Genomic DNA, 23,883 nt, shown 5'->3' with positions numbered 1-23,883 from the left:
TAGTAATTTTGGAGGATATTTGGTACCTCAATTTTACTTTTAAATTTGCCTAGGACATTCATAATTTTTACAAGTAGTGATTTATAAAGTAGATGAGGAAATATTTTAGAAGAGATAGCCTCATTGACTTTTTTGTAATACTAAAAGTTATGAATATAATGCATTCATGGTTACAGGAAGCTATGACAAAAGTAAAAATGGGTTGCCTTTGACAAGATTTTTCATTAAACATAAATTGTTACAAAAAACTGAAGTTATATGTGTTAACTTCATTTTTTTTTGGAGGAACAACTTTATTTCTTACATTTAAAGGCTGATTAAAAGGCCATTATGAATTTTATTAAAGAAAACAACATCTCAATTAAAAACTATATTCATTCATTTAATACTATTTAAGTTTTCTAAGAGACAACTTAAAAAATATCTGGCATGCATGTCTAATCTCAGTATAGAAGTTACAAGATCAAGTTTACATGTTACACATATCAAGGCTAGGTTACAAATTATCATAGTCATCATCATCATTATCGTCACATTTCTTTTTCAATACATTTGATGATTCATTGACAGTGTTTTGTGATGGCACTATGTTCGTGGCAATAAGAATGTTTTTGGACCCAATTAATGATGGCTTACTCAGAACATTCTGAACTCCTGATGTTTCAGGAATTGATGCTTTTACAGCTGGGGACTATAAAGTGGACATCTGTACTGTAAACCTTTGTCCTATGGGGGACATGGACTCCCTACTTTAGTTGAAACTGACATGGCTTATGGGGTTGGTGTGCCAACTATGGAGTACTTGGTCTGCTAATAACTGAACCAACATTTAATCATGAAATGGTTAGTCTTCCCACAAAAGAAGATGCTTTAAAAAAAAAAATAAAGACAAGTCTATAGTTTGGAGCAGTCAAGCAGCATCTGTCAGTGCAATATAGGTTGATTAATGGTAAAGGAATTTTATTTCTTTATCCTGTAATATCTGATAAAAAATATCTTGGGGGAGTAGAGGTAAAAGACTGGTCACCACGACACTGGCTTGCAATAGGACATCCTCTGCAATAACAGTAGCTTTCACAGTATGGCTTAAATACATGTTTGCATCATCTAGAACTATGGCACAGCAAAAGGCAAACTCCCACATCTGATTTATAACTCTTGGCTCATATTCTGTAGTCCCCAAATACTTCAGGATTTGAGCCATTGTCTATGCCTCTTTCAACATCCTCTGGGGGAGAGGCCACCTTCCAAACTTATGATATCTTTTCATCAGACTTCTTGAGCTAAATTACCCACATTAATGAATTTTAGTCCTGATTTTGATGAAAGTTCTTTGCCTAGCATGATTTTTTTCAATCTCTCTTGTACCAGTGAGCAGAATGTTCAAAAGAAACATGGTCCTCAATAAGATGGCTCTGAAAACCCTCAATTATCCTGATAATAACCAATTCTATTATCCTCTATAGGATATTAATATAAGCAAGAAATCATGTCATGACTGGCTATTCAGAAAATTAACAGATTAGGAAAATATTTGTAATTACTTAATGGTAATAGATCTTTTTAAAAAGTGAGAATATATTTCTAAACTGGAGAGTATATATAGCAGTAACATCTTGGACTTATGAGTTAAAACTAGGATAAAATGTCACAGATCTTAAAGTTTATGAAAATCAATCACAAGTTGTCAGTATGGATTTGAATTTTCAATCCTGATATTGGCTCTGTTCTATTACTTTTTTAAAGACCACTGAATAAAGGCAGAACACTCTATAATACAATTTGCACTAGTAATCCTGGACTAACTTATTTAATAGAAGTTCCTACAATTTATGGGTCATCTAAGAATTCATAAATGAGCTTCTTGATGTAGAACACATACATTGGCTACATACAGATGATTGTAGGAAGAAAAGTTATACTCTTTGAATCCATAATTAGATTAAATATTCTATACTAATATTTCTGAAAACAAACCATATGATCTAAACCTGGCTTAATTGGTTAATTATGTGAGTCATTAAAGATTTATATATCAACAATTATTTTCTAGATATAAAGAATAAAAGCATATGCATAAAAAACCTAGGGAGGAATGTACTGTTCTTACTGTTTTATTAGTTTGCATATTTAAAAAAAAGAGATGACATTTTCAAATTAAGATTATTCAATTAATTAATAAAATTAATTAATTCAAAGAATCAGGAAGAATTGAGATAATCTACAAGGAATAGTGGGAAACTCAAATTTAGTAAGGGGCATGAGTGTCTCTGTTACACGTAGCCTTAATGAGCAAGAGGAGAGAGTGGTTGACAAACCTAAACATAGAGAGAAGGGGTGTTTTGGAGGTGACCACCTCACAGGGGCTAAAATAAGGCACCCTCCATAACTCTACAAGGCATTCCAACTACACATCCTTCTGCCACACACTCTCCCAAACCCAGTGCTAAGATAGAACCAGAAACCAGAGTGCAAAAAAACTCATTGAAATCTGAAAGGTTAACCTAAGAGGGCAGAGTGAAGAAAGGTAGTGTACAAATGGGGAAAAAGACATCTAACCCAATTATTATATTTATTTCATGAAAGAGGAAACTATAAAAGTCATAGCCAGTAAGGGGCAGAGTTGGGATTCAAAGCCAGTTTTGTCTGATTTCAGAGACACCAAATAACTTTTGTTCTCAAGGGACTTAAAATATTGTAAAGAAGAAGCTAAACTTCTCTCCAGTGTAATAAACATCAAGATGTCAAGTATGTTTCCTAGCCTACTGTCATAGTTTCTCTTTGTCTCTCCACTGCACCCACAGGTGCACAGGTGTAGGAGGAGGAACTACCACTTCCTTTCATCCGTGAATGGATTCAGAAATGTACCTGTGCCCAGTGAGAATTATGAGACGGTGTCAGAGGAACATCATGTAAGTCAGGGGTCCCCAAACTTTTTACACAGAGGGCCAGTTCACTGTCTCTCAGACCGTTGGAGGGCCGGACTATAAAAAAAAACTATGAACAAATTCCTATGCACACTGCACATATCTTATTTTAAAGTAAAAACCAAAACGGGAACAAATACAATATTTAAAATAAAGAACAAGTAAATTTAAATCAACAAAGTGACCAATATTTCAATGGGAACTATGCTCCTCTCACTGACCACCAATGAAAGAGGTACCCTTCCAGAAGTGCGGCTGGATAAATGGCCTCAGGGGGCCGCAAGTGGCCCGCGGGCCGTAGTTTGGGGACCCCTGATATAAGTGATGCAATTATTGATTTAAAATTGTTTATTGCGGTTGTAAATTAGATTTCTTTTTTTTTTTTTCTGTATTTTTCCAAAGCCGGAAACGGGGAGAGAGTCAGACAGACTCCCGCATGTGCCCAACCGGGATCCACCAGGCACGCCCACCAGGGGGCGACGCTCTGCCCACCAGGGGGTGATGCTCTGCCCCTCTGGGGCGTCGCTCTGTTGCGACCAGAGCCACTCTAGCGCCTGCGGCAGAGGCCGAGGAGCCATCCTCAGCACCGGGGCCATCTTTGCTCCAGTGGAGCCTCGGCTGCAGGAGGGGAAGAGAGAGACAGAGAAGGAGAGGGGGAGGGATGGAGAAGCAGATGGGTGCTTCTCCTGTGTGCCCTGGCTGGAATCGAACCCGGGACTTCTGCATGCCAAGCCAACGCTCTACCACTGAGCCAACCGGCCAGGGCTGTAAATTAGATTTCTTAGTTTCATACCTTCTCTTTCTACAGCCTTTATCCAGAATTGTAGGGTTTTTTTTGTTTGTTTTGGTGTGTGTGTGTGTGTGTGTGTGTGTGTGTGTGTGTGTGTGTAAGAGAGAGAGAGAAAAAGAGAGAGAGAGATTTGGGAAGAATTGGTGGAGGCTAAAAATATTTTAACTTTGGAATTTTTAGAATGTTGTTATTATCTTTGAAGATCTAGGTAGTATGAACTTTATCGATCACATTCATTTTTCTATTCTTTTAAATCTAGAATTGCCATAAAAATACAAACCATCAAATGGCAAAATTTTAAATGATCAGAGAGTACTTTGAAAAAGATGAATCCTTTTCTTTCCTCTCAGCCCTGAAGGTGCAAAAATATTCCGTAAAACTCCAATGTCAGCATCCAAACATTATAAAGGATGCCACTGTGCATTTTAAAACTTCTTACATTATGCTGTGGGATCACTTCTAGTCATTGTCACTGTGCTACCAAGGACAGTTTAACAATTCTAGACTAAATTCTGATTACACACACTCAGATGCTCATTTAATATAATTGAGTGTGCTATTTTGCTGGATTCCATGTTCAGTTTATGTTCACTATTGAAGACGATATTTAGTAGTGCTTATCTAGGGTAGAGTAAGCTCCACAGGTGATCCCCCAGAATCAAATTTCTAAGTCATCTTTTCCATTAGCTGCCAACGTTGTTAACGCCTGAGGCAGCTGGTGCTAGAATGAGAAAACTCTGCAGTTTCTTTACTTGGGACAAGATTCATTTAATCCAGATCTAGATGTTCTATTTCTGTGGTACATTTGTTTAGGTGACTCAATGTATTCATTTTTAACACCTTAAATATTTTCAACTTTGCAAGATTATCTGTAAAAAGACACCTGATCAATTCTTAGTCTTCTTTAGGTATCTTTGAATTTCTAAATCCTCCACAAATACAAGATTCAGATACACTTTGCCAACAAAAGTGGGGAAGTCTGAGTTATGAACTTTGTTAATTATAAATGCTACAATTGTTTTCTTTATTTATTTTGAGAATCACACAGTTTCAACTACTTATTTGTCTGTAATTTCACTATCCTAGTATGAAGCCACAATAAGACTTAATTATTACAAGTATTATAATCATTATTTGAATAGCTTTTTAGAAATATCACCTAGCTCCTAAAAAATGGTTTTATTCATTTTTCCTTGTTATTGCTCTTTCCTCACAACATAAAAATATATTTTTTAAACTTGATCATTATATTTTTATAGGGCTAATAGCTATTCCTTATATAAAGTTACACACACACACACACACACACACACACACAACCTGCCTAGAAACTTTGGATCTAATATTAACACATTAATTTTGAGATCATGGGTTATAATAGATTTTATTATTATTATTTGAACTCATTTGCTTATCTCTAGGCAAAAAGGCACATAGTACTCCAGCCCTTCTGAGGAGCTTAGTCATGTGTCTTGCTTTAGCCAATTGAATACGATCAGAATTGATACCTGTCATGACTGAACAGAACTTTAAGAACTATGAGGTAGGTCACTTGATTTGCTTTCTTCCATGGGATTGACCTATCCTGAATGGTAACTGATCCCGCTGACTGCTCCTTTCCTCCCAAATGAAAAAAGCAAGTGAAGAGAAATGATCTCCAACTTAAATGCAATGCAAGCAAGAAATAAATCTTTACAAATATAGTTTGTTGCTGTTGCTACCACAACATATGCAGGAAGAGATAACTGATATAGAAATCGATAGCTATAAATGGGTTGCTGCCATAGCAAAAGTTCAATAATACATAGTACTTTTTTACATAAATTTGTAAAAGTGTTCCATATTTTTATTATAAAAGATAAAGAGATTAAGCAAAAAAGGCATATGTGTGTATACACACACACACACACACACAACAGTGTGGTGATAGCCAGAGGGGAAGGGAGTGGAGGGTAGGTGGAGGTGGGCAAAGGGAGGGAAATGGGAATGAAAGAAACCTTGCTTGGGGCAATGGGTACACAATACAGTATGCAGATGATGATTCCTTGAGTTTCGTACCTGAGCCTATACCCCAACAAATTCAGTTAAAATTTAAAAAGATGTAACATTGACTTTAGGGCAATAAAGTGAGAGATGCACAAACTATTTAAAGAGACAGAAAAAATGAAGAAACTTTATAGAATGGTGATTTATTTGGCAAATCAGTCTTCTGAGATAACTTGAAAGGCATGTAACATAATTTAAAAACTTGTGGTAATAAATGAGTATGTTGGAAAGCTAAATGTAACCGAAGTGACTTGGTGGCTTTTATTACAATACATTAAAGAAGTTAATAAAGTAAGACATGAACTTATAAAAACCTTAAAAATAGCAGAGAAAGTGGATTTAGAAATTTTAGAATTTTCAGGGTTGAAAGATTACACTTTTAATTAACAATGACTGATTGAAGCTTGGCCTAGAGCAAATATCAAATCAAGCAGGCTACTGACTTGCCTTAGCTAATCACCATGAAGTGATTAAGTTGATTTTCAAAAAATATTTTAATTTGGACAAAATGGCTTACAGGGCAAACAAAACAATCTGATCAACTCAAGGTAGTGACCATTAAGTCTAGAGAGAGAAAGGTAGATTTTAAAAAGAACCATAGACTTATCTACTAGAATATGGCACTCATTGGAATCATAGAGATGAACATTTGAGAAGTGTGTACTGTTGATATTTCTAGCATGGACAAAAAAACAAAATAAAACAATCCAAAATGTGAGACTTAAAGTGGCATTGAGCTTTCATTATCTATGGTCATGACACGTTTGTTAATTTAATACTTTCTATAGATGTGTCCAAGGAGAAAAAAAATGATCCATTTGAAGCAGAACTATAACAAATAGAACCTGATAGTATAACCATAAAGCAAAACTGAGGACTAATTCTGGAAGATTCTCTATTCCACAAAGGGGGTCACACTCAAAATATATCTCTGGAATAATTTCAGGTTTTCTGTGGACCAGTTATTTGGTGCCTGCCACTTTCCTCCTTTCTTAACACAGTACTTATTGAGATTAATGTGTCCTTGTTCCATGACTAAATATTTGACATGGGGTATGCAGGTAACTTGTCTTTGTAATTCATCTTTGAATTAAGAGGAAACTTCACAGGCGCTGGCTGGTTAGCTAAGTCGGTTAGAGCATTGTTCTAAAACAAGGTTGTGCATTCAATCTCCGGTAAGGGTGCACATGGGAAGCAACCAATGAATGCACAACTAAGTGGAACAACAAATAAATGCTTCCCTTCCCCCTCCCCTCTATCTCCCTTCTTCTCTCTAAAGATACAAAAACAAAAACAAAACAAATAAGCAAAAACACAACAACAAAAGAGGAGCCCTTATGATATAGTCAAGTACAAGACCCTGGACTTGAGTCTAATGTCATTATTTGTTGAGACATTTTGTGCAGCCATCCCTGAGGAAGAATATGTTTATTTTGTGTGCAGATAGAAAGGAAGTGAACATATGTGACTATGATGATAAGGTGTAATAGATTGTATGAAAGTTCCCAATTATCCACTTTCCTTTATGAAGAGGATTATGAATATCTTTCTATTCCAGGTGAATGAAGGTGAATCCCCCAGAAGACATTTACTTCTGTGAACCATTGATATGAGGCACAGCCATGGAATTTAATTTGGCCAGTGGGATAAAAGTTGAAATGTTGACACCATAACTGAGCAGAAATTTATGAGCCATGAAATGGTTCAGCCATTCTCTTTTTCCTCTTCCATGGGATTAGTATGTCCCAGAAGGCAGCTGTTTCTTCATCCTGGATCCTGTAATGAAGGACATGAGAAATACAGGAGCCACATCCCACCCACAGCCAATATGTAACAGGACAGAGCAACTGACTTTGATTATAACATTATACTTAGTTCTGAAGGGATCACCTAGGAAAAGCTAAGTGTTATATGAATATTTTAAAGTTTTTTTTTTAACTTTTCTACTTTTTGTTGGTAAGGATATAACTTGCCCATGGATAATAAATGAATTTTTCTGAGAGATAAAAAAAAAAAAAAAGACCAAAACAGCTAGGCATTACCTACAATAGTTTGAATGCATGACAGGGCCACATAATATGGAATAGAGAGGTCAGTATCAAGATATTGTCTATGGTTTCTTAATTCCACAGTTTAAGACACATGGGAGAATGTTTAACTGGAGCCCCAAGTGCAAGTTTCATCCTTTCAACTTTGATGTAATTGCTGTGTCACTCATGGTCATCAACATTGATGAACATATGTCTTACTGTATTTGAATGAAATCATTTTTCTGACCAGGGGATGTGTTTCTTCACTCTTTTATCTGTTTTCTTCAAAATGGTCTGAGAATGTTAAGATTCCCTTGCTTTAAGAGTTGTTCACATAATTCACTTTTGGCACTTCAATAGCTCATGCATTTTGCAAGACTGCTTTCTTACTATCTTCACCTTTTGATAATGTGGTTTGTAATGAGTTTAGCTCATCTACCATATTACACTTGACAAAAAGGAAAAAAAACTAGAATAAAATATTGGTCTTCAAATCTCAAGATTCAAATTATACTATTGCAACATTACCCAAGAATGTACATTAGAAAGAATTGTCAGAGGCTTTTAAGGTGTCAGAATGGGCAGGATCTGCATGGATAAATTATGAGATTTTTTTCCTCTTTTTTCTATTATGCCAAAAAATATCACCACCAGTCTGCTCTCTGAGTTGTTGAGAATAAGTCTATGAAATAAGAAATTCTAAAATTTTCTAAAGCATTTCCTTATTTTATTGGTTTGCATTTTATTTACTTTCTATGTTTATATTTCTGGATATTTCTTAGATGTATTCTAGCTTCTATCTCAGGTATCTGTGCAGCATCATACACATCCTATGTTTGTCTAATTATTCAGCACACACATTTCTGAAATTTTATTAAAACTTAATTTTAAATAAATATTATATTATTGTGATATGATTTGCTGATATAAACACTATTTTAATGTTATTCAGGAGCATTAGTTAATAGTTTTTATTGTTACTAGGAAAATAATTTTTAGAATATTATCAAATATAAGGGTTTTGTAGGCAGGAGGAAAGAATACTATGGTAATGTTAATATATGATCTGTTATGTCTAATGGATAATAACAATATAATATCAATTATTTTTAGCCTTTATTGTATGCCAGGTATAATTCTAAGCTCTTTATGTATGTTAATTTTTTTAACCTTACACAATCCCAAAAGGTGATGGCTATTATTACATCTGTTTTATAGACAAGGAATTTGTGAACAGATAACTTGAAAAACTTGCCCATGGACAAATAGTTAATGTAGTGGATTTATCAAACCCATGCAATTTGAAACAGAATCCCTCTTTTAAAATATAAAATGAGTATTCACAAATTCTAACATTAAAATTTGCGTTACTATGAAGATAGTCTCAATCTTCTAATGTGCCATGAACCCCAGAGCTTTAGTGTTGCTAGAGAAAAGATTATTAGTTGGAGTTGGTTTTCAGTCTCCAAAATAAACCTTATAATTTTGGTAAAGATGTGTGCCAAAATTTGTGTTTACTTTCCATACAATAGAGCTGTATTTGTTAAGTTAACTTACTGTGTATTTTATTTATAGGTCTTACTTCCTAAGTTAGGAGACTCTAAAAGGCAGGAAGGATAATTTATTTATCTTGCTGACTCTATATTATCAGTGCCTGTCTTTGCAGCCTCTTGTAAGTAAAAGACACTTTCACAATACTTATATAGATTCATTTTTTTCTAATTTCTAAATCATCCCTAACATCTGGCATCATGGGGTGTCTTTGTTGTTGTTGTTTTTGGTTTTGTTGTTGTTATTTCTTATATATGGACCAATTTTGCAGAATTACAGTGTGAGTATCCTCTATCTCATGACAACTCCTTCTGATATATTCAAAGTGCCCTGCTACCTCAACAAGACAGACACAAGTATTATTACTTGCCAAGACCCAGTCTGAATTTCCAGGCCCTCTTTCTTATTTCTTAAACTTGAGCCAGAAACACAACACTGTATTCTGTTTCCCTGCATCATCAAGTTATTTTTGGTTATAAACATTCAGTTTCTGTTCTAACCATGCTTTCTGTTCCATATGTTTTCCACCTCAGCACTGATGAACATTGCAGAAGTATAATAGTGCTTAATACATGGAAATTCATTTAGTGTAGACACACAAAAGGCACTCAATACATATTTATGAAATTGAGTTGTAATGTCCAACCAAAATTATTCTACCAAGAAATGCATTTTAGATAAACTCAACTTGGAAAAGGTAGGGTTAGGTAAATTGGTATAATTATATGAGTTGAATCAAACTGTTTAGCAAGTTTAGCAAGCAGATATTGTTCAATATTAAGTCATCAGTGGATTAATGGATTTAAGTGAGATATATTAGATACCCATAGGTATAAAAATAATTTCATTACAAAATAGCATTCTTATCACACATTTGGTCCAAGTGCTTTGAAATAGACACATGCATTTTATTTATGGAGTTCATGGATTATGTGTTTCTTTTCTTTACCTATAAGGAATGAACACTTACAGAAGACTTCAAGAATGGAATTCCTATAGAGAAATTATTTTCTAAAAATAATATAACATAACTTGCTTGTTGATGATTAAGAAAAGATTATAATTTTATAAAAATTTTTTATTAATTTGAGAGAGAAAGACAGACAGAAACATCAATCTGTTCCTGTATGTGCTCTGAGCAGAGATTGAACCCACAACCTTTGCACAAGGGGAGGAGGCTCTAACCAACGGAGCTATTCAGTCAGGACAGGATTATCAATTTTTATGATTTGACTTTAAATTCCAAACAAGTGCCAAAGCAGTGAATGTACTTATTTTCTTTTAAAGATTAATAAGTATTAAAGCATATACAGTAATTAATGACTTGATTAATAAGTAATTAATATCAACAACTTCAGATAACAACATAAAAAAACTCATAAGAAGAAAAGTACAAGGTAGATGGTCATCATACAGACCATGGAATAAATGTCTGAGTTAGTTACTGAAGAGTCAGCATGAAAAGGGTCTGGAAAGGGCCAAAGCCTGGAGTTCTTCTTTTCCATGTTTACAGATAGAGAGAGAATCTCCATGGTATAGGAAGTGTCTGGAAATATATGATTATATGATTGCATTTCAGGTTACTTTCAGGGATATAAGGTAACTTTAGTTCCTGATAGATAAGAAAAGTAAGACAAAGAGGAGTTGTAGGGAAGTTAAGACTTGAAGTTTAGGCAGGCAGTTGGTGTCTGGGCTATCTGAAAAGAGGTCCATATCTTCCATTGTGACTCAGGCACAGAAATTCAGTCTCTAAAAAAATAGTGCTCAGACATAGCTGGATTCTATACTGAGTAGGTCGTGCACAGTGATTTGCAATACTTCTGTGCATTAGAATCACCTGACAGAACTTTAAGATACTACTGTACTGTGTCAGGATGGCCAGAACCTACTCCCAGACCAATTAAATTGTGGTTTAATTAACTGTTCTGGGTAGGACTTTACATTAGGGTTTCTGTTGTTCTAATTTGGCTCATTTTATTTGTTTATGTTTTGATTTTTGTTTGTTTGGTTTTGTGGTATAAGTTTCTGATGATTCTAATGTACAACCATGACTGAGAACTACTGCTTTACAATGTGTATGAAGCACCTGGGAATTTTGTGGAAATGTGTATTTTGGTTCAATCATCTTAAGACAAGACCTGAGATTTTTCTTTTCTACCAACATCCAAAATGCTGGTTTACACACTGCACTTTGGGTAAAACAAACAAACTGATGTGTAGTTTTTCAGGCACTGGGGAAATAAAGAGCCCTTATAAGGACCAGATAAGTAATTTTGATAAACTCCCATTAAAATTAGATAAAAATGTAAAGAGGGGCAAGGTTTACTTAGCCTTAGGTTACAATCTGATCTGTCCTAGAGAAAGCATGAAAGTCAAACTTCACATAGCATGTCTCATTCTTTTTTAAAAATCCTGATTCTTATACTGTATGGTATTTGACTCAATCCTGTATAGACTCTACAAACAGGAATATTTTGTCAAGCTTTTATTTTCTGAAGGTTGTATTACAAATTGATTATTTCTTTATCAACTGTAGGAAAGTTCTTGGATGCTAATATCTGCCTCTTGCAGATATAATTTGTCTGTTGGGCAGATAAAAGATATTATACTCACTTTGTTAAAGATGGTGCTGCCCATGTGGAAGCACGTCACCCAGGTGGTGGTATTGGTTGCCCTTCTTGCTTGGGATGGGCGTGATTATATTAATGTGTATTGGGGCGGAATGTGGGCAGGCAGGATCCTTGTAGCCTGGGGCTCGGTTTTGGGATTAAGTTTTTCCCACCCTTTTTGATGTGGGGTGGTGCACTCTCATGAGGAATCCCATTATGCCCCAGATAAGTGACTTTGTATCAGAGACTTCCTTGTTTATATATTGGATTAAGGGTTTTAGTTTCTACACTATAAAGTGGGGCAGACCAGGAGCTTGCTCTCTCTTGGTTCCTGAGATTAGCATTAGAGGAGAGAGCAGAGAGGAGAGCAGAGAAAGGCCACATGGAGGAGGCCAGGAGAAGCAGCCAAGATGGTGGAGTGCTGAGGGAGAAGCCAGTTTGTGCAGAGTTTTTGAAGGGAGAAAGAAGGAGATGGGAAACAGAAGTGAATAAGTCTGGTGAGCTAGAAACCTTTGATTCTAGGAAACTCGGATAAATTAGTAGCTTTGTGAGCACTGAATGAGTGGGTTTTGAAGCCCAGTGTGTGTTTTTACTTGCCCTCCAGGTGCAAGCTAGGATTATGGCCCACCAGTTCTTGGCTCTGTTGTTTCATTACCGTCTGTCCGAATCCAATGCAAACCTGCGTGTGAATGGCCATGATGGTGGCTACTGGCTTTACATTGTCCCTCCTCTAAGGGTTTGTACCACAGAATATACTTGTTTCCTATCTCTTTAGAAAATACTTGAACACTAAATGACAAGATTTTATGGCATTTCATATTAAAAGTGTAAATTTTTCATGATTTAATAATGGCAGTGGCCAGATCCTTTTCAAAAGAATCATGCCATCCACCTAAGCTTTTTTATTTTTTTAAGAAATCACATTAAAGGAGAATTAATTACCACAAAAATGTGATATAATGAGTAATTTTTAGAGAAAATCAACAATAAAAATTAGAAAGCAGGGTGTAAAAAATTTTAAACAGCTTTTTAACATTTCTGCAATGTTTCTAGGGAATCTTCTAGGGGTAGAAAGTACTGATAAAATAAGCACCATCATTTCTATACTCACAGACATATTTTCAATACACTAGAGCAAGAAATGGCCTTTTTTTTCTAAGTCTAAATTTTTAATTAATAGTGTTTGTAACATTTAAGTTAAGAGATTGTACTAGGCACGTTGGAAAGCTGTCTCAGCACCTTTAGTCTACATACTTAAGGAAAATTGAACAAAATAATAATATTAAATCTGTGTTGCAAGTATGTTTTCATTAATTATTTTTTGCACATATGCTATTGGGATTAGAGAAAATAGGCATGTATTTTAGAATAGATTTGATATCTTTATTAATATGATATGTGAGAATTCATATGTATTAGTTTTCTACTGCTATCTCACAGATTTAGGGCTTATAGCAACATAAGATAAACTTGGTAGGTTATTTATTTATTTATTTATTTATTTTGAAACAGGAAAGGAGAAAGATGAAAAGCATCAAGCCATTGTTGCATCACCTTTGTTATTCATTGATTGCTTCTCATATATGCCATGTTTAGGGGGCTCAGGCCAAGCCAGTGACCTGTTGCTCAAACAGGCAGGATAAATCAAGCCAGTGACCCTGCACTCAAGCTGATGAGCCTGCACTCAAGCCAGTGACCTTGGGACTTTGAACCTGGGACCTCAACATCCCAAATCGACACTCTATCCACTGCACAACCACAGGTCAGGAACAGCTCGGTAGGTAAGAACATAATTTCAGAGATCAGAATTCCTGACACTGGTGAACTGGGTCCTCTGCTCAAATTCTTCCCAGGATGAAATTGAGGTGTCATTAGGGCTGTTATCTCATCAAGGGCTTGGAGTCCTCTTTCAAGCTCACTTGTTGCCAGAATATAGTTCCTTGGAGTTGTAGGTCTAAAGCCCTCAGCTCTGAGAAGGTGCCCACTGAATTCTACCATGAACTCTCTCTCCAAATGTGATTGTTTGCTTCACCAATGTCAACAGGAGAATATCTCTGGCATGTGGAATCTCTCCGATTTCTTATTGACTCTGACCACTACTAGACTTCTTTCAAAGGACAAACCCACTATTCCCACTCTTTGCTAACTTAAACTAATCAGAGGTCTTACTGAGCTCTGAAATATCCTTTCACTTTTGCCATATAACACAATCTAATCACAGAAGTGATATCTCATCCTCCTCTTAGAGCCATGGGGGCCATGCTGCCACTCCAGTGGCAGGCAGATAGAACATCACATCAAAGAGGGCTTATTCTGAAGCCCTAAGAGCTAATGGGATTTGCTTTGCTAGGTTTGGACTTGCTTAATACGCATCACCCTTTTTTTTTCCTTTCAATTTTTTTCTTTTAGTACGTCTATCCTATTCCTGTTTCACCATTGTATCATAGAATTATATATATACAATTTGACAGTTTCAGTGCTCGAAAAAATTTTACCTCAGAAAAAAATCATACCTTGAGTCTTATCAATAGGTGATACTTACATAAGAAATTGGGCTTTAAATTTTAGAATTGAATCTGGAATGAGTTAACTATTTGGGGCTATGGAGATAGAATGAATATATTATGAACATGAGAATAAATAAATTTTGGAAGCCAAGGAAATTATGTTATGAGCTGAATGTTGGGTTCCTCCAAAGGTCATATGCTAAAGGGCCTTGTGAGCACAGAGCAAAGAGGAGGGGTGTCTGAATCCCCAAGGGAGTGCTATCCTAGACACCAACCCTGCTGGGACCTTGATCTTGGATTTACAATCTCCAGAACTGTAAGAAAATAAATTTCTATTTTTAACACATTGGACTATAGAATTTTGTTATCGCAGCCAAAGTAGATTCAGGTTATACAAAATATATGATTAGTTGAAAGAGAAGATGTCAAACTATTATATAAGTTCTACTGATTTATGTTTTTACCAGGAGTTAATTTTCACTGGTTTAAATCCTTGCCAACACTTGGTATTTTCATTCTAACTTTAGCTCTATCAATTGGTAGGTATACCTATAAGTAATATCATATGATTTGTTTATTTTACCTTAAAGTAATTATTCTTTTTTAGGGGGGGACAGGACAGAGAGAGACAAAGAGAGGGACAGACATACAGGAAGGAAGAGACATGAGAAGCATCAGTTCTTCATTGTGGCACCTTAGTTGTTTATTGATTGCTTTCTCATATGTACCTTTATTGAGGGCTACAGCAGACTGAATGACCCCTTGCTCACGCCAGCAACCTTGGGCTCAAGCTGGAGAGCCTTGCTCAAATCAGATGAGCGTGTGCTCAAGCCGGTGACCTCGGGGTTTTGACCTGGGTGCTCTGTGTCCCAGTCCGAGGGCTTATCCACTGTGCCACCCCTGGTCAGGCTAATTATCCTTTTTTTTAAAAAAAAAAGAACTGCAATCCACATGCAATACATTTGTGTATTTTCTGTAAAGAAGGCTGTACATTTTTTTTCCACATTAATAACTAATCAGTTTAGTTAAGGATTGTTAATCAAAAAGAAGGCAAGGGCCCTGGCTGGTTGGCTCAGCAGTATAGTGTCTACCCAGCATGTGGAAGTCTTGGGTTCAATTCTTGATCAGGGTACACAAGAGAAGCGCCCATCTGCTTCTTAACCCTCTCCCCTCTCCTTTCTCTCCATCTCTCTCTTCCCCTCCTGCAGCCAACGCTCCACTGGAGCAAAATTGGCCCCGATGCTGAGAATGGCCCCATGGCCTCTGCCTCAGGTGCTAGAATGGCTCCAGTTGCATTGGAGCAATGCACCAGTGGGCAGAGCATTGCCCCTGGTGGGCATACCGGGTGGATTCTGGTCAGGCATATGTGGGAGTTTGTCTGTCTACCTCCTTGCTTCTCACTGCAGAAAAATACACACACACACACACACACACACACACAGACAAGAATTGGCTAAAGCATGGACCCGGAATGTTGAGGTCACTGGTTCAAAACCTTGCACTTGTCTGGTTAAGGCACATATGGGAGTTGATGCTTCCTGCTCTTCACTCTTTCTCTCTTTCTCTCTCTGTCTCACTCTCTCCTCTCTAAAATGAATAAATTTAAAAAATTTAAATAAAAAAGACAAGAATAACTGTTTCAAAAATTTAAATGAATGAAACAGTTCATTCAGTTTCATTCATTGAAAACACCATCTTTTCTACAATAAACTGTATATCACTTTTGTTCTAAATCATGTGACTGGCTATATATTCCTCTGTTTCTGTGCTTCTCTTTCTGTTCCACTAGCTAATTTTTTTTCTTATACCAAAATCCTGCTATCTTAATTATTAGATACTGAAGTTTTATTTTAAGAATTGATAACTAGTAGTAAAAATTCTCTTTTCACCCTTGCACGACAGCTTGATTGGTTTGAGTACTGTACAGAAGCTCAGAGGTTGCTGGTTGGATCCCTGGTCAGGGGATATACAGGAACAGCTCTATGCTCTTTTTTCTCTCTCCCTCTTTCTCACTGAAATCAATAAAAAAAATTTTTTTCTCTTTTTTTCTTTTTCCTTTGTGTGTGTGTGTGTTTAGACTAATTAAGACCTCCAGTACAATATTTAATAGAAGTGATTACAGTGTCCCATAGAAGAACATGAACACTCAACCCAATATTTTATTTGGGTACCAAAAATGATGAGGTCACACACATATCCAATGATTATGAGATGATTTAGTACTCACATAAGAAAGTTTTCTGGGAAAGGCAAGGGAGGCTCCAAAACAGGTCAGAAAATGGCTCAAGAGAGAGTTGGGAGGAGTGACTGGTTTGAAGTTTTATATTTGTTTGGAGGTGGAGTTGGAGTGAGGGTTTCCTCACTCAGGTTGAGTTCTCAGTGCTTTGAACTTACCATCAGAGGCAAAGGAGAAACCACCTAGACCCCTGATTGCGAACCTTTTTATAGAAACCGCCCACTTTTGCAGTGCTGGTCAACCTAGTCCCTCCCGCCCACTAGTGGGCGTTCCAGCTTTCATGGTGGGCGATGGTGGAGCAACCAAACAGCACGCATTGGCCCAAAGGTGAGCCGGAAGTGAGGCAGAGGCAGTGGGACTGGAAAACTCTCCTCAGTCAAAAGTGAAAAATAGAGTCAGGCTCTTTATTACATTTGTTTCATTCCCAAACTTTGAGGTAAAGTTTCAGCTATTTTGCCAGGGAATGTAAGATTTATTGACTTACATAAAATGAATTATGTGTCCAAATCTGGCATATGGTTCTCATGTTTTTGGAATTTTCTTTATCTGAAAGAGAAGTGTTAAATTTTCCCCTTCTTTTATTTTCCATAGTAACTCTCTGAATTCTTATTTTATATATTTTGCCTCTATGTTATAGGGTCAACACAAATTTAGGATTATTAAATATTAGATTGATCCCTTAATATTGAAATAGTTATTTTATTTATATGAGTGCCATTCAGTTAAGCTATATCTGTCTGATACAGTATACATATAACAAATTTCCTTTTGTTAATATTTGCATGTTCCTCATCCTTTTATTTTCAAGCTTTTTTTTTCCATACACCTTATAAGCAGATTAAATTGAGTATATTTTTAAATAGTATTGACAATCCCAGCCTTTTACTTGAAGAAGTCTGTTTATATTTAATTAATATTGATATATTTATGTATAACTATAGCATTCAACCATAATTTATTTTATTTTACATAACTTATTATTTTACTACTTTTTATTATTATTGAAATTTAATTTTTATTGATTTTAAGCATTTGTTATTGATTTTTACTAAAAATTTTACTTTATTTATGAAAGACTGCTGGAACATTCAATTATCCACATTCTGCCTTCTCCAAATGCCCCCAATTTTTTGATATTGTGGTTGTAGATTTTAGTTTTATTTATAATACAAACCACATAAAGTATTACAATTATTGTTTTTGTAATATTAGTAGTTATTTATATCTCCCCACATACTTTACCATTTTAAAAACCCTTCTTTCCTTCCCCCATTTTCATGTTTCTGTTTAAGATCTTTTTCCTTTTGCTTGAGGATATTAATATACCTTTTCTTTTAGTGAAGACAAATGGTGGCAGATTATCTGTTTGTCAGAAATTGTCTCTGTTTACATACCCTTTTGGAAGAATATTTTGCCGAGATATCTAAGTTAGCAATTATTTTCTGTCAGTAAGATGACATTCCGTTGTTTTGTCTTCCATATTTCTTTTTGTAATCAACTCTCAGTCTTTCTGTATACTTGTTAAAATAATTTATTCATTTATTCCCTAGCTTATTTTATTTCATTTTTTTTAATTTTATTTTTGTAACAGGGATAGAGAGAGACAGAGAGAGGAACAAATAGGGACAGACAAGAAGGGAGAGACATGAAAAGCATCAGTTCTTCGTTGCGGCACCTTTGTTATTCATTGATTGCTTTCTCATCTGTGCCTTGACCGGGGGAGTTGGGGGGGTACAGAATATCGAGTGACCCCTTGCTCAAGCCAACAACCTTGGACTCAAGCTGGTGAGCCTTTCTCAAACCAGATGAGCTCACACTCAAGCTAGTAACCTCAGGGTTTCAAACCTGGGTCCTCTGCATCCCAGTCCAATGATCTATCCACTGTGCCACCGCCTGGTCAGGCTCTAGCTTCTTATTAGATTTATTTTTTAATTAATTTTATTGGGATGACATTGTTTAATAAGATTATATAAGTTTTAAGTGTATATTTCTGATGTATGATTTGTATATTGCATTGTGTGCCCACTACCCAAAGTAAAACCAACTTTATCACCATATATTTGGCCCCCTATATCTTTTACTATCCCCCTACTCCCTTCCCTTTGGTAGCAACCATACTATTGCCTGTGTCTATGAGTTTCAATTTTATATTTCACATATGAGTGAAGTCTTTTGTTCTTAGCCTTTTCTGACTGATTTATCTTGCTTAGTATAATATTCTCAAGATCCACCCATGTGGTCACAAATGGCAGTATTTCATCTTTTCTTTTTTAAAATTTATTTTAATTTATTGTATTTACATAGATTTATCTTTTCTTATAGCTAAGTAATATTCCTCTGTATATACATATGTCTCACATATTTTTTATCCAGTCATCTATTGAAGGACACTTAGGTTGTTTCCATATATTGGCCACTGTGAATAATGCTGCAATGAACACAGGGGTCCATATATCTGCAAATAAATGTTTTCAATTATGGTGATAGATACCCAGAACAGGGGTTGCTGGGTCTTATGGTACCTCACTTCTTAATTTTTTGAAGAATCTTCATACTTTTTTTCCATAGTGGCTATACCAGTTATATTCCCACCAGTAGTAAATAGGGGTTCCTTTCCTCCACAGCCTCTCCAAAACTTGTTAATACTTTTCTTGTTGATAATAACCAATCTAACAGGTGTGTGATGGTATCTCATTGTAGTTTTGATTTTCATTTCGCTAATAGCTAGTGAAGATGAGAATCTTTTCATATATCTGTTGGCCATTTGTATTTCTTCTTTGGAGAAGTATCTGTTTAGGTCCTCTGCCTATTTTTAAATTAGATTGTTAGTATGGTGTTGGTATGAGTTCTTTATATGTTTTAGATTAATCTCTTGTTGAAGCTCTTGCTTGCAAACATCTTCTCCTATTTAGTTGCTTACTTTTTTTTTGTTTGTGGGTTTTTTTGCTGTGCAGAAAAAAACTTTACTTTTTTGTTTAATATAGTCCCATTCTTTTATTTTTGCTTTTACTTACTTTGCGGTTGTGGTCAAATTTATAGAATCTTCTCTAAGACCAATGACCATAAGTTTAGTACCTATATTTTCTTCTGTGTAATTCATTGTTTCAGATCTTATATTTAGGTCTTCGATTCATTTTAAATTAATTGTTGTACATGGGCAAAGTATAGTCTGCTATCATTCTTTTGCATATGTGTTACTCTAATTTCTATATATACTGCTGGTAAATATATTTTATTTTATCTTGAATTTTTTTTTGTTTAAGTCCCTGCCTCTTCTCAGTCTAGTCTATGATATATTTTATTGTATGCCAGATATTATATATAAATAAAACACAGAATTTCAAGAGACTGTTACTCTCTACCTGAGGGTATTCTTTTCTCTACTAGACAGATAGAAAGGGCTGAAATCTGAATGAAATAATGATTGATGTATTGCAGGGCTCGGTTGTACTTACTAAGACTCATTCTATCTTATGTTTGTCTTCTTTCTTGGGCATGGCCCTCTTGAGATTTTGATTGAAAGCCTGGTTTTCCTCTCTGTCTTTATCTTTTCAAGATTGCAGGAAACTGAGTTTTATCCTCTAGAGTTTCTCAGCCTAGCTCTTAAGATTTTAAACTCATTCACCATTATAAACTGGAAAATACTTTAAAGGCAAAGACACCCAATTGTTTGAAATAGTCTACTCTTCTAGGAGATCTTTATTTTCCAAGGTCTGTAGGAACTTGGAATGTTTTATGCTAATTTTTAAATAAACTTCCAATCCTTTTGCACAGTCTTAAAATTCTATGATATCTTTTAGGAAACATTAGCCTAATGATGAGGCCTCTCAAATTTCTAAATAGTTGTTTCTGTACTGCTAGATCCTAGCAGCTATGACATTAAGAGTTTAGCTGATTTCTCTTTACCCATTCAAATTATTTAAGTTTTGGGTAAGCTTGAACATTAAACTATGACTGGAAAATTCCCATAATGTGGCTAATATCCATAGGGAGAAATAGGTGATGATTATGAATTTCTTTAAAAATGTTCCTTACTTTCTGGAATTGTAGTGCATCTAATTTTTCATTAAAGTTTATGCCAATAATATTGTATCAACTATATAATTGGTGCCAAGTGGACACTCGAAACATCAGGGGAACATTTTGTAAAGTATATGCTTGTCTAGCCACTATTCTGTACATTTGAAACTAATAGAAAATAATAGTGAATATAAACTGTAATTGAAATATAAAAAAGAAAAAATTGTATGCTTGCAAAATAATTTTTGAAACACATTTAGCTTTTTCTAAATGCTTCAGTGAGAGTATTGCTATTTGCAACCTATCATATCCTTTTCATAGTAGAACTTCACAACTTCTTTTTCTTTATATTAGATTTATGAAAAATAAAATTTAAATATAGTAAACTTTACTGTTTTTAAGTATGTGCTTTAATAAATAGATAAATACATATGGCCATATAATCACCAACATAATCATAATATGGAATATTTTCAACCTCAAAAAATGTCCCTATATACCTTCCCATCAATGACTTTCTTCCACTATTACCCCCTAACAGTCATTAAGTATTCTTTCTGTAGTTTTTCCTATTCCAGAATGACAACACAATATAAATGGAATCTTTCAGTGTGCAGTCTTTTGTGCCTGGCTTTTCTAGCTGAGCTTAGGACCTTATTGATTCATCCATATCGTTATGTGCATTAGTAGTTCATTCAGCAATATTGCTGAATAGTATTTCATTATACATGAGTTAATAGATATTTGTGGTGTTGTCATATTTAGTGATTATAAATGATATCCCTCAATGGGCTATGTATTTCCAGGCATCTAGGAGTAAATTTTTGAAATGTGCATCTAAGAGGGCATTTAGGAATACAGGTATTTGGGTAGGCATATATTTACTTTTATTGAGTAAATACCTAGGATTGGCATTATGTGCCTGTGTGTATTTGTGTATACACATATATATTTGACTTCATAAGAAATTGACAAACTATTTTCTAACAGAGCTATATTATTTTGCACTCTCTAGTAACAATGTATGCCAGTTCCACTTGCTCCACATCTTCAGCAATACACAGCATTTTCAATTTTATTTTAGCCATTTTAGTCGGTATGTAGTGGTTTTCACTTGCATTTCCTAATGTCTAGCAAAATTGAGAATTATTTCATGTCCTTTTTACCACCCTTATGTCTGTTTCCAAGAAATGTCATAATTTTTGCCTGTTTTACTGGGTTGTTTTACTTTTTTATTGTTATAAATAATTATTTCTATGTTCTGTTTGACCTGTGGTGGCACAGTGGATAAAGCATCTACCTGGGATGCTGAGGTCATCAGTTTGAAACCCTGGGCTTTTCTGGTCAAGGCACATATGAGAAGCAACTATGAATTGGTGTTTCCAGCTCCTCACCCCTGGCTTTCTCTCTCTTTCTATCTCTTTCTTCTGTCTCTAAAATCAATGTAAACTTGTCCAGCTATTATAGAAGACAGTATGACAGTTTCTCAAAAAATTAAGAATAGAGATACCATATGACCCAGCAATTCCCCTACTGGATATCTACCTTAAAAAGTTGAGAACACTAATACACAAAGACACATGCACCCTTATGTTCATCACAGCATTATTCACAGTGGCCAAGACATAGAAACAACCAAAGTGTCCCTCGATAGAGGATTGGGTAAAGATGATGTGGTACATATATACAATGGAATACTATTCAGCCATAAGAATAATGACATATTACCATTTACAACAACATGGATGGACCTTGAAAGCATTATACTAAGTGAAATAATTACATCAGAAAAGGTTAAGTGACATCAGAGAAATGGCACCATGAGGGGTGTTCTCGATATCTCCCCTTGAACATTCAACAAATTAAACAACTAAAGAGAAAAAAATCTCAGGACCACCTAAAATATATACACACCAGACAAAGGTATGATTGGGTGAAAAGGTGGCTGAATATATAATCCACTCTGAAGAAAATAAGATGGAGAACGGGGTTTTTCACTTCACTCACTGATCTGAGGATGGAACGCCTTCTTCTGAAGCTGAGTAAAGCAGACATGGTCGAGGCATAGGGAAGAAGCTGGGTTAGGGTGGATGATCAAGCAGGGGAAAGACCACACTAGCTCTGCCTAAGATCGTGGATGCAGGGTGAGCACGAGCAGCAGACTCCAAAAAAGTTTTCCAGTAGAGGGTGCCCACAGGAGCTGGCACTGGCACCAGTACCGGCACCGGCACCAGCAGCTTTGTGCACTCCGGCTCTGCAGTCCCGCGTGGTGTGCAAGTGGTTCCACCTGGCACCACTGGTATGGGCACGCTTGCTGGCTGAAAGGCTTAGCCCAAGATTATTAGCGATAGACAACTGCGTGTGCTCTTGCCAGCATCTTTGTGCACTCCTAGCTACACCATCAGCATGGGACGTGCACAAATGCTGGGATCCCTGGGCCTGAGACTGTCCGGGCAAGGTGCCTATACAGGTCTGCATTTCCAGCTCTGAGATCACAGGCACAGTCCACCTTAAGTGGGCGGATAAAAGCCTCTGTGTGTACGGCCAAAGTCGTGTGGGCTGGGCATGAACGTGGCTTGCTATGAGCTACCAAATAGTGCACAAGGGAAAAGCGTGTGGAAATAAGACCAGCAGAATAAGGAGGTGTACTAGACATGCCCGGGGACCCTTAAAAAGGCCTTTGATCTGCAATCAGCTCCAGGCAATCAACATGCTGAGTCATGCTAGACCTTCTGCTGGCCTTAGAAAGGCAATAAATCTGCAATCAGATCCCAGCCCTGCCTGCTTTCACTGGCATTTCTGGTTGTCACAGCCTTACCCAGAACTATGCTTTGGCGGTACTGAAGGAAGGACCTGACTGCTCTTAGAGCCTCTTGCTCTGCAAGCAGTGGCTGGGGCAAACCTCACAGCTAAGTTCCCAGGCCGCTAGATCAGGTGGGAGAGACGTGGGGAGAGGCACCTGGAAAACTGAGTCTCCCATTGTCAGAGCCTCTAAGTGATACAACAGCAAAGCTCTACCCAAGAGCCCAGCAGGGGCAAAAACTGTAGTACAGCATCACCTGCGAAAAAAGGAAGAAGCTACCTCTCAACACCAGGAAAAATTACATTTTTATAACTATTTTTCTTTTTTTCCCCTATTTTGGTCATTTTATTTTCTTTCCTTTTTA

At 36.0% G+C, this 23,883-nt stretch overlaps 1 pseudogene; it reads right to left on the bottom strand.

Moving 5' to 3' along the window:
• Nucleotides 1-496: 496 nt before the first annotated feature.
• Nucleotides 497-1,270, bottom strand: LOC136378975 (transcription initiation factor TFIID subunit 9-like; annotated as a pseudogene).
• Nucleotides 1,271-23,883: the final 22,613 nt, after the last annotated feature.

Source organism: Saccopteryx leptura, chromosome 7 (assembly GCF_036850995.1).
Source record: "Saccopteryx leptura isolate mSacLep1 chromosome 7, mSacLep1_pri_phased_curated, whole genome shotgun sequence".
Classification (NCBI taxonomy): domain Eukaryota; kingdom Metazoa; phylum Chordata; class Mammalia; order Chiroptera; family Emballonuridae; genus Saccopteryx; species Saccopteryx leptura.
This window is presented reverse-complemented; position numbering and strand designations above follow the sequence as displayed.